Below are 16,510 nucleotides of genomic sequence, written 5' to 3'. Positions count from 1 at the left end.
ATTCTACGGTTTTTACAAAAAGGTACATCTAGGGTAGAGTGACAAGTGCTGAAAATGAGGGAGACACATAGAATACCAGCAAATGAAAATAAGCAAGGAAGCAGACAAAAAAAAAAAAAAAAAAAAAAGGAAAATAGCAATAGTCTCAATATCAAGCAAATCTCAGTTTAAGGTCAAAAACATTTAACAGGGTAGATGGTGTGATGATAAAAGATATAATGAATGATGGCATTATAGTAGTCATATACACTGTATACCAGATAACATAGCAGCCAAATAAACTTTCCTGTAATTCAATATAATGCGAGGCAAATACAGTTTTTTAAAATATGAATGCACTTTTAAAATTTTATAGATCAAGTTGGCAAAACATAACAAAGAATGAAGATTTGATTAAGGATATCAGCATTTATTGATTACTTGGTTGATTAACTCCATTCTTACAGGCAAGGAACTTTTATAATATAATATTGGTTACATCTTTAGCCAAGGAAAAAGCTTTGTCAAATTCAAATATCTACAAGCTGCAGTCTGACCATGATTCAGTTGTATTAAAAATCAACAATGACCCTTTTTCCCCCTTTTATTGCCCCTCCCCTCTTCCCTCTCCCCACTGGAAACAACTAGTTTGTTCTCTATATCTGTGAGCCTGCTTCTTTTTTGTTTTATTCACTAGTTTGTTGTGTTTTTCAGATTCCACATATAAGTGATATCATACAGTATTTGTCTTTTTCTCTCTGACTTATTTCAGTCAGCATAATGCCCTTCGAGTCCATCCATGTTGCTGCAAATGGCAGGTCTTTATTCTTTTCTATGGCTGAGAAGTATTCCATTGTGTGTGTGTGTGTGTGTGTGTGTGTGTGTGTCTTTATCCATTCAGCTGTTGATGGTCACATAGGTTGCTTCCATACCTTGGCAATTGTAAATAATGCTGCTATGAACATTGAGGTGCAGATATCTTTTTGAAATATTGCTTTTGTATTTTTCAGATATATGCCCAAGAGTGGAATTGCTGGGTCATATGGTAGTTCTGTTTTTAGTTTTTTGAGAAACCTCCATGCTGTTTTCCACAGTGGCTGCACCAATTTAAATTCCCATCAACAGTGTACAAGGGTTCCCTTTTCTCCACATCCTCGCCAACATTTGTTATTTGTGTTCTTTTTGATGATAGCCACTCTGCTAGGTATAAGGTGATATCTCGTTGTGATTTTTGATTTGCATTTCCCTGATGATTAGCAATATTGAGCATCTTTTCATGTTCCTGTTGGGTTATTATGGATTATATGAAATCAGGTGTGTGAAACTTTTGAAAATTGTAACGCACTGTAGAATTTAAAGAATCATTCATTCAATAAAAAAAGTCCAAAAAAATCACCAATGAAAAAATTAAAAAATAAAGTTCTTAAAAATTAAGAAAGTCAGGCTAAATTACAAAGGAAATCCAAATCCAAATTACAAATTTTTTTAAAAGAATGCAAAGAAGAACAGAACTCAATCGAACTGATGTGGGAGACAGTATCGTTTGATGCTGAGACAGACAGCCTGGAGGTGTATGATTCTGGAAACACTACTTAACCTCTCTGTGCCTCAGGGTTCTTACCACTGCAAAATAGTGATAATAACAGCACTCCCCCAGAGGGATGTGGTGGAGATTGAATAGAATGCACATAAAACACCTAGAAGTTGGGCACATAATAAGCGTTCTTGAATGGTTTGTATCTAGTTGTCTTCATTCCTCCCTCTACTTACCTTCTTCCCTCATTCCTCTCCTTCCTCATTTTTTAAATTCTCTCAATGTATTTCTATTACCTTTGTGATAAAAAATACGTTAAAATGTCTACTGGAGCTATTTCATGGCAAATGACATTATTAATGAAAGTCAAAGGAAAAAGACTTCAGCTGAATAAGAAATATAATCATTCCTTAGGTCAGCATATTCTGATATTCATCCTCCTTTCTGCTGGTGGAGGTGTGTCTGAGTGGGGAGAGGGTGCAACTCAACGCAGAGCTATTTGATTTTGCCTATTGTAGACATAAAAAATGACCCAGTTTCTGAGAAGGCTGTCTACTGGGACCTACCATAATTTCTACAAGGAGGGCTACAGTCTCCTTTGTCTCAGGGAGAGATGTAGCAGGATGGAAAACAAAGATGTAAGACTTATAGCCTTTTATTTCCAAAAGTCTAATTTCAAAAGAAGGAAGAGAAGATACTGGTGTAGACTTTTCCCCAAACCTCTTGTGACCACCCCCAAACAGGAAACAGAGTCTGCAGAAGATGAGCAATGAGAGAGACGGGGAGGGGGCAGAACATGATCTGTGGGTCCCAAGACAGGAAGCGTCCAGGCAGCACGTTCAGCAACTGAAAAGATCCCAAAAAGAATTGTCTTGGGGGCACACCAGGGCAGCACCCAAGAGAACCCTATGCCCCAAGGGGCACATAGGTGTAAGGCAGAGTGCAGGATTCAGAGGCCATGCCGAATGGAAAGGTCAGTATCCAGCAGTACCTGACCTCTAAGGACAGGGCACGTGAGGATCAGGTGGGCACCCATTACCGGACATCGGTTCTATGGAAGCCCTGGGATTCTGACACTATGTTGAGTGTCAGGAAACTCCAGGAAAGAGTGATATCAAAGTTTCCCAGTTGCCCAGCAGAACAGAGGCTCAAAATAAAAATTAATTTGGAAAATAAAGTATCGCTAATACTTTCTTTCACACCTGAGTTTATAGTGAAACTTATACCTGCCACATTACTCTTCCCTGCCTTCAAGGCAAACCCTTTGCCAAATCGTGGACCCATGTGACATGCTACCTAGTCCTGATGTGAGCTCTCCTCTGGGGTCCATAATCAGCACTTCCTCAACAGGGGTAATGGCTGTGTGGAAAAGGTGGGGCTTTCTCTCTAGCGTGTTTTGCAGCCCCTTCTAGGAGACAGACCTTGGAGGTTTATGATCAGTTTTGTTGCTCTGTGCTGTAATGTAAGACCACCTCTGAGTTCCTTCCATTTTCCTCCCCTTCCCTTCTCCCACTTTACGGATGAGGAAATTGAGGATGAGCATAGAAATAACACCCCCAGGCCACACAGCTAGATAGAGTGGAGCTGTAGCTGCCCAGTGGGGCTCATGAACGGAGAGTCTTCTCTTTTCCCAGGGCAAGGCAAGATGTTCCTTCTCACATCCCTGGGGACTCAGCCTGCCTCACCCTCCCAGGAGCTGAGGTCACCAGCCCACAACACACCCTGGACTGCTGCATGGAACAGTGCCCCGAAGACATGACTCCAGGCCCTTAATATGTTCAGGTTTTACTGCTGGTCCCCTGAGAGTAACCTGTTTGTTGCATTAGGCACAGCTCATGAGATACAATCACAAAGAACCTTTCTCTCTCTCTCTCTCTCTCTCTCTCTCTCTCTCTCTGTCTCTCTCTCTCTCCTGTAGACTATCATATCCTCTGAGCTGTCCTAGGGCTTGGAATATAGATTGTACTCAATGTATTTTCATTGACACTGATTCTATTGATTTGTAATTATTACATTAACCTGATAACACAATAATTAGATTCACAATAGCATCTACATATACAAAGCACTTAGTGTATGTCACCGCTAACACAATGACCTTCTACAGGCATCATCACAGATGCTATACAGATGAGAAAACCAAGACCCAAGGTTGCACAGCAAGCAGGGTTTTGAATCCACACTCTGTCTGAAAGCAAATCAAGACCTCACTGTACAAAATGGTGATCGCTTTCCCCTCGCTAAAATCGTCTAATGCCCTTTAAATTTGCTCTGCGAGATTAATTTTCTTCATCTGCCCCTAGGATTAATTTCCAGGACTTCCCTAGTTATTTCTGGTTATTATAAAGTCCTGTGGTCATTTGAAGTCACAAAGCTCAGTCTTGACTGTGAAATTAGAAGGTCTGATTCTGTGTAATAATCAATACTTCAATCTTAATTTGAAAATAAGATTCACCCGCTTCCTTGGCTAGGGTTTCCCACAGTTACAAAGCTTCTCTCTTCCTGCTCAACTCTTTTACCACTTGTTATCTGCTGTTTCTTCTAACTTTTTAACATTTTGAATATGGAAACTTCCAAGCTCACACAAATGTCAGAGTACAATGATCAATCCATTACTCACCTTCAACAATTATCACCTCGTCATCCCATGGCCAATCTTGTTGCAACTATAGCCCCACCCACCATTATCTGGCTGATGTGACAGCCCCACACCCAGTGTTGGCCAATGGAGAGGCTTAAGGGAGGAGGAAAAGGTCTTACCTGAGTATCAGGTAAGCTCTTTTGTGTTCTCTGGGCCTGCCAAGTGTTTGAAGCAGATATTTTCTTTAATGGGGGAGATTTGGTGGGTTCTCTAGAGAGTCCTGTAGGTATCTCTCCCCTCCTGCCCCCTTGATGTGAACAGACACATCTCCGTTCTGGTGAGTGGCTTAACCAAGAATCCAGTGGTCCATCTCTAGGGATTTTTTCTGCTGAGGTCCCATCAGCCCTGCAGGCAGCCCTATTACACAGGAATGAAGGTGACCCAGACCCTCTCCCTCATTGCAGAGCCTTCATCTGCTCAGTGGAAAACACTCAGGCAGCCCTTGCCCTAATAAATTCCAGAAGCACAGGCAAATCTCAGCCTGATCACCTCTCCTTCAGCTGGTCCATCCTGCTGCAAGCTTCTCTCCCATCCTTTAGGTTTTTCAGTGGGACTCTTACTAAGGTCACAGAGTAGTTCCATAGAAGTACCTGTTGTCGTTCTTCATGTGAGGAACATAAATCAGTATTGCTCAGAGTGTGGTCCTGGCAAACTAGATACAGAGTTTGTGCTGGATTGTAAATCAATGCACTGCTTCCTTCATCAAGAAAGTCATGCTATTTAAAAAGAAATGTCAGCCGAACTAACCATCGAGTATAGCAATGTACTCGATTTACTTCCTGGTTCAAGTTCCTTATGTCATTATAGACTGCAAACAAACAGCTCATGGACTGGCTTGAACAGTTCTTGGCCACTTACTTTGGAATTTATCCACAGTGGAAGCATTGGAATAAAGCATTTGTTATTCCTGCCAAAATCTGTTCCTCAATCAAAACTGAGGCAGGAAGAATCCTGTTAACAATCCTGAGGTATATAAGAAAGATCAAGGACTTGGACCTACACAGATAAATTACAAAGACCCAGATTTTAGAAAGATTTCGTAGGCATGGTTCCTGGTCTTGAGCTCCTGTTCCTCTGAGGTGGTCACTTGCAAATCCTGTGAAGTCATCTATTTCCAGTTTGCAGCTAAAACAGACCACACAGCCATGTCCCTGGTTCTTACCTCTTCAGAGCAAGCGGGCCTGAGTTCCAGCCTCGAGTGCTGTCTGCAGCCTTTCTCTCACCTAAGAGGCTACTTTGCTCTTCCAGCACAACAACAAAATGACTGAGGGGTTCATATATAAAGATTCTGTCTCACACTCTCCTTAAGGAGATGCACACCCTGCACTGGTGCTCAGAGTTCCCCAGTAAGGCACAGGCAAACATTCACCACATCCTGAGAGCTCTTCAAAGGGAAGATCCTTCCAGCTGCAGCTTCTGGAAGGAAGCTCACCAAGGAGCCTGTGATGCTGGCGCAGCTTGGCAACTAGAAAGCTCTGAGAGGAACATCGCGGGCAAGGTGTTGCCTCTGCTTGCTTGCCCTGTATCTGTCTTATCAACATGAAGGGCACACTACAGGCAGAGGGCCCTCAGAAGCCAGACTAGGAGAGGTATGTCCCTCGGGTCATCATAATCTTTCCAAAAGGATTCAAAGTGGACCGTTAGAAACCGCTTACCCAGCTCTTCCTGGACCACCCACTTGGGCTTCCTATGATCCATGATCCAGATCATTCATTGCTGACCAACAAGTCCAAAGAGCATCGGAATTCTGGCTCTCACACCGCCCCTTGCTGAGGTGATGAGTCACTCCACGGTGCAGAGACTGACCACGCCCTTCTACCCTCTGCTGAGTCTGGTCTCCCCCTCAATGTGCCTGCCAGGTGCCGGGGGCTCCTGAGCGAACTACGCAGGTGGGCAGCCAGGATTCAAGCGCTGTGTGCAGAGACGACGAGTCAGGGCCGTGAGTTAGAAAACTCACGGTCTAGTGGGGAGACTGGTGAGAAGACAATCACAGGCAAATGTGGTTTGAAGGTTTCATGTCAGAACTTTGACTCTGCAAGAAGGGGCAGACCTCAGAAAATAAAACATAAAATGAAGCTACCTGAGTTACCTTGGGAAAACCATTTCTTCTTTCTGAGCTTCTTCCGGGCGGGGGGTGGTGGGGTTTGAGGACTTAGTGAGCTGAGTTGTGAAAACATTTTGTAAAATGCAGAGTATGATAAAATGAAAGGAGTGGGGTGATATTTGAATGAATGATATGCTCATATTCTATCATTCTCATTACATGTTAACGGTTATACTAATGATATAACATTATCCTAACATTATATATTAAATTCATCACAAACCATGTCCAATCTCAGTAAATCCTGCCAGTGATGACTTTGAAATATATCCAGAATCCCTCCATTTCTCTCCACTCCTGCTGGCCATCCCTGGCCTCTCTGGTCCAAGCCTCCAGCCACAGCCTCCTCACTCTCTCCTGCCACTGCCCAACATCAACCTTTTATCAACAGGCAGTTTTTTAAATTGTGGTAAAATAGTAGATGGCTCTTTCTAAACGTAAGTCAACCATGTCACTCTGCTATGGGAACCCCACTGATGCCCCACAAGTCCTAGCAGGACCTCCCGGTCCTGTATCACTGGTCCCTGCCCCAGTGTGACTACATCTCCCACCTCTCTGCCCTCTGTTCCCTCTGCTGCAGCCATGCTGGCCTCCTTGCTTCACCTCAGACAATAGCACGTTCATGCCTCAGAGTGCTTGAACTCGAACCTGCTGCCTGGAATGCTTTCCTCCAGAGAGCTCAGAGCTCACACACCTTTACCTCCTTCAGGATTCTTCTCAAACACCAGAGGCATTGCCAAGCCCTGGTGTGAAAAGCATATTGCCAGCAGTACCCTGCTCCACGTCCTATACCCGTGGCCACCTTCATTTTTCTCCATTGCGCTTACACCGTCCCACATGTTAGGTATGCGTCCGTTTTCCTAGAACCTGCCTCCCCAACTAGACTGTCATCTCCTTGAGGGTGTTAGAAGTCTCCTTTGTTCACCTGAAGGCTGAGTGGTCCACAGCAGTTACCTAATGCACGGTTGTGTGAATGAGTGCACGAACGACTGAATGGCAAATTGGTCAGTCAGTCAAGTAGCCCACCATATACTCTCCGCACCCCGCAGAGTGTTTAGAACAGTAATAGGAGAAAATGGATACCGTGCACTTTGTAAAGTGAGGCTGATTCAGGTTTTTAAGGCAGGAGCGCTGGAATGACCCAAGGAATCTCAGTACACAGCCTTACAGTGTGTCAGAAATAACTTCACCCAAACTGGAACCTTTATTCTTCCTTCGCCTGGATGCTTAGACCTTGGCCTTCATTTTCTTTTTCAAGCATCCTGAATGGACGAGCTCCATGGTCCCTTCTGCTCCCACAAGGACTCCGCAACGGCAGGAATCCAACTCCCCACCTCTCTGCTCTATTTGTACTCCTTGATGCCTCTTTATGAAAGTTAAAGCCCTCAGAAGCTGAGAGAGGCACAAATGTGCAGATATCACTATTGATTTCCCTCCCCCCGGGAGGGACGAGGCTGCCAAGTTGTATGGCTACAAAGCAGCTGAAATGGCCTGGCACGGGTCCCAGTCCCCTCCACCACCACCGCCCGCCCCCCCCCCCACACACACACGGTTCTTCTCTGATCCCCACCTCCCACCACCAAAACCTACAAGACCCCTGTTTCTCCCTCCTGTGCTGTGGCCCTTCCAGACCCAGAAGCCATCACAGCTGCGGTAATGAGCCCAGCAGTTGGTTTCTGCCATTTTTATGTTTAGGCCCAAAGAGAAAATGAAAGCAAATAAAATTCAGGCCACTGCTGTTGATCTCCAGTCATTTCTGAATGTTGCTACAGCGACCTGCAGGGGGCTTTGCAGCCACTCTTTGCTTCCTCGTCACACCCTCCTCCACCTGACTGTGTGGCCCAGGCCATCCAGACAGCATCAGCACAGTGTCCTGTCATGAAAAAGCTTCTGTCCAAGGCTTTGGAGGAAAGAACCACCCAGGATCCAGGGCCAGGCAATCAGCTCTGTCCATGTGGCCCATTCCCTGACAGGCCAGCCCCACAGCCAGGCTGGGTCCTAAGATGACACACAGAGGGAGGCTGAGCAAGAAACCGATTGCTGTTAAACACTGTTGAAAATACAGGGAGAAGGAAAGGAAAGAGACCTGCAACATCTCAAGAAGTTTTACAGCCTGGACTTCCCCTGCTTCCGTCTGAGGAACTGGAAGACTTTTCAGCAGCCCAAGTCGTGCAGTCAGGGAGATTTGATTTTGGTGGCTCCGCCCCCTTCCCCTCCAGGCTTTTCACGGACCCTGTGTGTCCCCACCCCCCACTCCATCCCACCAGGGACCTGGCTTCCTGCTCAGTCCAGAGCTATCATTTTCTTTTCCTGTGATGCATCCCAGAAGGAATGGAGTTAAAATGCATGTGCTTGAAAAGCTGCTTGACATCACTAATTATTAGAGGAATGCAAATCAAAACTACAATGAGGTATCACCTCACACCAATTAGAATGGGCATCATCAGAAAATCTACAAATAACAGATGCTGGAGAGGGTGTGGAGAAAAGGGAACCCTCTTACACTGTTGGTGGGAATGTAAATGGATACAGCCACTATGGAGAACAGTATGGAGATTCCTTAAAAAACTAAAAATAGAATTACCGTATGTCTCAGCAATCCCACTACTGGGCATATACCCAGAGAAAACCATAATTCAAAAAGACACATGCACCCCAATGTTCATTGCAGCACTACTTACAATAGCCAGGTCATGGAAGCAACCTAAATGCCCATCGACAGATGAATGGATAAAGCAGATGTGGTACATATATACAATGGAATATTACTCAGCCATAAAAAGGAACGAAATTGGGTCACTTGTAGAGACGTGGATGGATCTAGAGACTGTCATACAGAGTGAAGTAAGTCAGAAAGAGAAAAACAAATGTCGTATATTAACGCATATATGTGGAAACTAGATCTAAAGTGGTACAGATGAACCGCTTTGCAGGGCAGAAGTTGAGACACAGATGTAGAGAACAAACGTAAGGACACCAAGGGGGGAAAGTGGCGGTGGGTGGGTGGTGGTGGTGTGATGAATTGGGAGATTGAGATTGACATGTATACACTAATACGTATCAAATAGATAACTAATAAGAACCTACTGTATAAAAAAATAAAATAAAATTCAGGAGAAAAAAATAAAATGCATATGCTGAGTTACAGGTGACAGTAACATATGGGCCTGGGATGGGGAGGGGGCGCTCAAAGCTCAGCTCAGGTCAGCTCTGGGGGCTGCGGGGGGCTGGAGCCTCAGCCCCTCACACAGCCTGCAGTCTAATAACAGTTGCAATCATGAGAGCAGTGCCCATCCATTCGAGCACACGTGGGTACAAGGGGTATTGACTAATACCCACTCCTGTGTGAGCACAAGATGGTTAAGCAGCAAAACCCTCAACGGCTGCTGGAGTGGATGGTGGATGGCGCAAAGAACTATGGGAAATGTCTTCCAGGCAATAGGTAGCAAGTTCAGAGCTGTTCTATTTCCACCCGAATCAGAGTAGTCTGTAAAAGCCTTCACACACCAGCAGCGCAGGGAGTGGGAGGTGTTTGTCATAGGCAACCACTGTGGCCATTCATTGCTGAGTGTTTTCTGACTGAAGGCTCCTGCGGTGTCCTGATCTCTGCAGCAGAAAATAGCCACAGATGCAGCTGGGCCTGCAGCAATGCAATTCATGAAAATGCACAGCAATGGGGTCCCAGTGGCAGCCTGGTGCTGGCCGGCCACCAAGTTCTCTCCACCCCTTTTACTTCTCTCCTCAGATCCCTCTAGTCGTGACGTAAATCATCCTCTCTCGTGTGTTTTGTCCAAGATGCTCTCCTTGTCTACTTCCAATCTCCCCGCCTCTTTGAGGCTTAGACCTTGAGAAATAAAACCATGAAGACTGCCGGCTATTTCTGCTTTCCGTTCTCCCTCACCCTTGTAGATCAGAGTCCGAGCATCCACTTAGCTGGAAGAAGGAGAAAAAAGAAGCTGGGTTACTAGAGGTTCTGCCACTAATCATTCTCATCACTGACCTGATTCCAGGTTCACCAGTTCATACCCCACAGGAGCAGAGAACTGCCATGTTCCTTCCTGAATGCATATGTGTCCTTAAGGCCAGAGACGATGTAGTTTGAGGTGCGATGCAAATTTAACATGTACTTAGTGATAAAAATTAATGCTTATTGAATAGTTCTAAGTACTGTAAGTATGAATAGTTACAACTGTTCCAGGTACGTTGCATGCATTGCTCAGGTCATCCTCATAGCATCTTGTAAGGGAAGCACTATTATTGTTCTTATTTTAGAAAGAAGTCGAGACACAGAGAAGGCAAGTAATTTTCCCAAAGTCACACAGCTTGGAATTGGTGCAATCATAACTCAAATTCAGGCAGGCTGAGAGCAGAGCCTCTAGCTCTTCACCACGAGGTTTTACCGCCAGGCCCCATCCTGTCCCACCCTATCTGAGATACACGCCAGATGCCGTGGGACTAAGAAAATAATGCAGAGGTTAGGCAGTGCCTTCCTACCCTGCCCTTCCCAGCTGCCTGCCCCTCTGGACCCTCAGTGGGCCATTGAGAGTCCAGTGACTGCAGGGATGAAGGAGAGGAAGGCCGGGGCTGGGGCTCAGCTGAGTTACACAGGCACAGACATGGCTGGTTTGTTGAATTTTTATAATACTTCCAAGCTGACAGAAAGTCACTGCCCAGCCCCCTCCCTGAGAACTGCTCCTCTCCCCCCAACTCCGGATCTAGCATTAAGGGGTAACCCCTGGCCTGGTATGGGACCTCTAGAAGGCACCCCCTCATCAGGCTGCCGGGGCCCAGAGAGGTTGTTCCAGATTATCCTCTTAGCCCCACCTTGGCCCACCACTCTTCCTGAGTCAGGTGTCAGGGGTGACAAAGGAGACTGAAGCCCTCAGTGGCCTCCTGAGTGCCCAGCTGAGCCTCTTTGCCTGCCCTGGCCATGTGCGGCCTGACTCCTGACCAGCTTTGGTCTCTGGTTCCTGGTTTTTCCCAGCCCAGGCTGGTTGGCCAGGTTCCGAGGGGCGTGGCTCCTGCCAGCCCTTCTCTTGAAGCTGAGCTCTATTCCTATGTCTCAGGCATGGATCCAGATGGGTGCCTCAGTCTGCTTCTGGCACCCCAGCTACAAGCTGCAGCTCTCAAACCTTCCCCCTCCCCCTCCCCCTCCCTCTCCCATCAACTCTTCTGCCCTAAGTCTTGGTGGCATGAATAGCAGGTCCCTCTTGGGAAGGGGAGTGGGCACCCCTGTGGCCCTCCAGCCACTAGTATGGACTGTCCCACTCCCCACTCCCTGCTAGCAGCTCTTTTTTCACCTCGTTAAATCCAGTTCAGCATTATTGGGAAGCTACTGTGTGTTGGGTGTTAGTGTTACATGACCTAGTTGAGAAAATTGTCCTGTGCTCAGCTGATGGTAGTAACTGCTTAGCTATAAGAACTGTGCATCCAACACTGTCCCTAAGTGCTTTAAGTTTATTACACTTAATCCTCATGTTAAACTCATGAGATAAGAACTGTTACTAAAGAGGACTCTGAGGCACAGAGAAGTTAAGAAACTTCCCCAGATCACACAGCAAGTCATGGAAGTGTCTGGATTTGAATCTAGCATCTGTAGCTGCAGTTGCCATGCTGTGGCTGACGTCCAATAGCAAAAAGGGATAAGTACCAGGACAGGAAAGACCTGAGTTCTCCCCAGTCCTTTAGACATACGAATTCAAATCCAAATGGGCATATTTAAGAAAATGCTTAAAATTGATTGGTTTATCCCAAGACTTCTCACATCTCAAGGGTAGCTTCAGAGCAAATGGAATTGGCCAGCTGCTGGATGAGGAGCCCAGGTTTTCAGGGAGAACGTTCCTTTCTTGGTTACTCGGGAGCCTTTCACCCTGTTTCAGAGAGAGCTCCAGGCTGCTGGAGGAAAGCAGAGCATTCCGGTTAGCCCTGGAGCAGTGCCCACTGGCCACCCCTGCCAGCAAACCCAGGGGCCGCACAGAATTTTTCCTTCTCTCCAGCGAGCCCACAGGTAGAGGCCAGATTTTCTAGGTGATCACAAATACCCTCTTTCTCATGCCCCAGGAGAGGGAGCCAGGACAGCATCCTCATGGTGCAGTGGCAGTTCCTGGGGGACCTGCAGTTTGGGAACACCTCCCGCAGACAGAGCCAGTTCTCTTCAGATAACCGGCTAGATGGCGCCACCTGCTGGAGAAATGGAAAGTCTTCTCTCTGGCCACAGCATCAGTGAGCCCTGCTTCCCGTGGCCCCTTGCCCTGGTCCCTGCCTACCTCCTCCACCCCTGACCCTGGCCAGAGAGAAGCCTTCAACAGAAAGCTCGTGCCAGGAACACAGGTGTCCACCTCTGGATCTTCCACCGGATCAATCAGCACACTGTGCATTTCTTTATCTGCCCCGCTTTCTTCTTTCTGCTTCTCAGGGCTCTGACCATCCTCCCAGACCATCCTCACTGTCACTCTGTGGTGAGGGACTCTAACTCCTTAAACTCTTCGAACCTCAGTTTCCTCATTTATTACGATGCAGGACTGTTATGAACAAGATAGTCCATCTGTTCCAGGCACTCAGCAAGGTTGGACAGGGGACCAGTGATTGTCACACATCGGCCTAAATGAAGCCATGTGCTGAACATACGTCATGGCTGGCCGGTGACATATGGGAAACGTATGTGGGTAGATATTCTCAGGTTCTCAATATTACTGGACGATACCATTTCCTCTGTAAAATATCTACAGAAGAACAGAGCCCTTTTGAGATAAGGGTTCTGGACTGTTCATTAACTACCTATGGGCTTGCAGGGTGCAAGTCTCAAATTGTAGCCCCAGCAAGGTAATAAATTACTAATAACACTGGGACCATAGAGGTTATAACTGGAACACTAAGTTCTACTATTTCACTTAATAAATGTTATTTTTCTTCCTTTACTAGTTTGCTCCTTGTTCCCTATAAGCTTAGTCTTTTCCATCTCTTAAGGGCTGAACTGTGTCTCCCCCTTCCACTCCCCCGCCAAAAAATCATATGTTGAAGCCCTAACCCCCACTATCTTAGAATGTGACTGTATTTAGAGATAATTACCTCTGTAAAGGCCCTAAGTTAAAATTAGGGTGGGTCCTAGTTCAATCTGACTGGCGTCCTCATAAGAAGAGAGAATTTGAAAACACAAAGGGAAGCCACAGACTGAAAACAATTTTTCAAAACAAAGGGCTTGTATTTAAATTAGTTAAAGAACTCTTACAGCTTAGTTTTTTTAAAAAAGGAAAAAAAACTAATAAAAAATGGACAAAAGTTTGGGACAGACATTTCCCAAAAGAAGATATACAGGTGGCCAATAGCACATGAAAAGATGCTCAACATCACTAGTCCCTAGAGAAGTGCTACTTAAAGCCAGAATGTGGGGCTTCCCTGGTGGCGCAGTGGTTGAGAGTCCGCCTGCCGATGCAGGGGACGCGGGTTCGTGCCCCGGTCCGGGAAGATCCCACATGCCACGGAGCAGTTGGGCCCGTGAGCCATGGCCACTGAGCCTGCGCGTCCGGAGCCTGTGCTCCACAACGGGAGAGGCCACAAACAGTGAGGCCCGCGTACCGCAATAAAGGGAAAAAAAAAAAAAAAAAAAAACCCAGAATGTGATACTACTACACACGCACTAGGATGACTGAAGACATCAATAACAAGTGTTGGTGAGGTAGGTGAGGATGTGGGAACTCTCTCCTGCATGGCTGGTGGGAATGCAAAAAGTTACGGCCATTTTGCAAAACGATACGACAGTAGTTTATAATGTTAAAAATTCATTTACCATACTGTCCAGCAGTTCTATCCCTAGGTATTCACCTTACAAAAATAAAAATATATGTCCCCATGAAAACATGTATGTGAATAATTATAGCATTATTCATAAAGGCCCCAAACTAAACAACATTGAGTAATATAGACTTACCATGGAGTACTACAGAGCATTGGAAGAAACAAAATATGAAGACATGCAACAAAATAGATGAAACTCAGAAACATTATGCTAAATAAAAGAAATCAAGCAGAAAAGACTAGGTACTGAATGATTCCATGCGTGAAATTCTAGAAGAGGCAACACTATAGTGGCAGAAAGCAGATCAATGGCTTCCTGGGGCTGGGGTAGAGGAAGGGGATCAAGAAAAAATGGGCACAAGGAACATTTTTAGGGTAAAGGGACAGGGAGTTTTTTTGGATTTTTATTTATTTGTTATTTTACCTCTTTTATAAACATCTTTATTACATGTATTTTAAATTGAAATATATTTAATGTACAACCTTGTATAAATTTAAGGTGTACCACATGTTAATTTGATACATCTATACGTTGTGATACGATTGCCACTGTAGTGATAATTAGCACCTCCAACACATTACATAATTATCCTTTCTTTTTATTGGTTGGAATCATTAAATTCTCATCTCTTAGTAAGTTTGATGATTATAATACAATATTGTTGTCTATATTCACTACACTGTGCATTTGATCTCTAGGTCTTATTTACTACTTATTGCAAGTTCGTACCCTTAAACAACCTCTGTCCTCAACACCCGCCTGAAGGATTTTTAAATTAATATTTTTAATCTTGAGATTTTAAACAAGGGGAAAGTGAATAAAAAATCTATTCCAGGGGCTTCCCTGGTGGCGCAGTGGTTGAGAGTCCGCCTGCCGATGCAGGGGACATGGGTTCGTGCCCCAGTCCGGGAGGATCCCACATGCCGCAGAGCGGCTGGGCCCATAAGCCATGGCCGCTGGGCCTGCGCATCCGGAGCCTGTGTTCCGCAAGGGGAGAGGCCACAACAGTGAGAGGCCCACGTCCCGCAAAAAAAAAAAAAAAAAAAAAAAAATCTATTCCATTGTATGTATAACATGCCTCCAAAGGGTACAAAGAAATTAATAAACAGGGACTACCTATGGGAAGGAGGGCTGGAGGAGATGATATATTTTTATATATACCCTTTAAAAATCTTTCATATTAGAAACTTTTGAATGTATTTCCTAAAGACAAAATAAGCTTAAAAATAAGCTTTAAAATAAAATAATAAAATTACCTTTTTTTTATAAAAAAGGGGGGAGAATGTGTAAAATTTAATTGTAACTGGAATCACGGGTGTACAAAGAACACCACATGGCACCTTGTTGTGACTCCTTAAAATCTACTTATTTAGAACGCTTTCAGAATAGAAACATCCTCCAGTATATAGTAGCCTTCAATGTAACATTACTAAGAAAACAGAATCGAGGAGAGCGGAAGCTGAATATTCTATCATGAGCAGGCAGTGTTAGGTACAGGGAGAGCCTGCCTCTCCTCTCTGAGCTCTCAGCACGCTTTTCATACCCTCTTTCACTCAGCTCCAGCCACAGTGGCCTTCTCCCCGTTCCTCGGTCCAGCCTCAGGCCCCTTACTTTGGATGTAAAGGGACTATTGTTAATACTGATTAGGACGGAAGTAACAGGATTGTGTATACTTAACAAAATTCATTCAAGTGTATTTTTGAAATGGGTGAATATTATTATATACAACTATAGCTATTTCCATAATAAACAAAAAGAGAGAGACACCAGGAGTGCATGCACGGAGAAAAGACAGAGTAAGGACACAGCAAGAAGGCAGCCATCTGCAATCCAAGGAGAGAGACCTCAGGAGAAATCAAACCTGCTGACACCTTGATTTTGGACTTCTTCACCTCCAGAACTGCGAGACAATAGATTCCTGTTGATTAAGCCACCCAGGCTGTGGTGTTTTGCTATGGCAGCCCTAACAGACTAAGACACCATCTTAGTACAATAAAGACAGCAGCTGCTCCAGGAGATAGGACTTCCATCCATGTGGAGATCAGCCAGGAGGCAGGACTCGGGCTGGGATGGACTCGCACTTACAGCCAGGCAGGGCCTGAGGACACTGGGCAGCCTGGCAGGACCGGCCCAAGGGCCCTGGAGGATGCCTGCCTGGATTTCTGCTTCTCTCTGTCCTTACTAGAGAGTCTCCGATTCCCCGTGCAGAGGAAATGACTCATAAACCACTTTGGGGGTCACAGCAGGGCAGGGTCACCCCTCTGCGGGGCTTTAAAGAGAGGCTGAATTTTATGGCTGTGTGAGGTGTTTACAACAGAAACATTTGTGTCTCCAACTGCTCTCAGGTTGCTGAACTAAATTTCCTCTAAAACTGAAAAGTACCCATCCATCTGCTTGATGGTGACTTCCCCGGAAGGAAAGAGAGCAGAGGCTTGGGCAGCTGGAATGGGGTTGGGC

Source organism: Phocoena sinus, chromosome 16 (genome assembly GCF_008692025.1).
Source record: "Phocoena sinus isolate mPhoSin1 chromosome 16, mPhoSin1.pri, whole genome shotgun sequence".
Taxonomy (NCBI): domain Eukaryota; kingdom Metazoa; phylum Chordata; class Mammalia; order Artiodactyla; family Phocoenidae; genus Phocoena; species Phocoena sinus.
The sequence above is the reverse complement of the archived record's forward strand: the minus strand, read 5'-3'. Positions refer to the sequence as shown.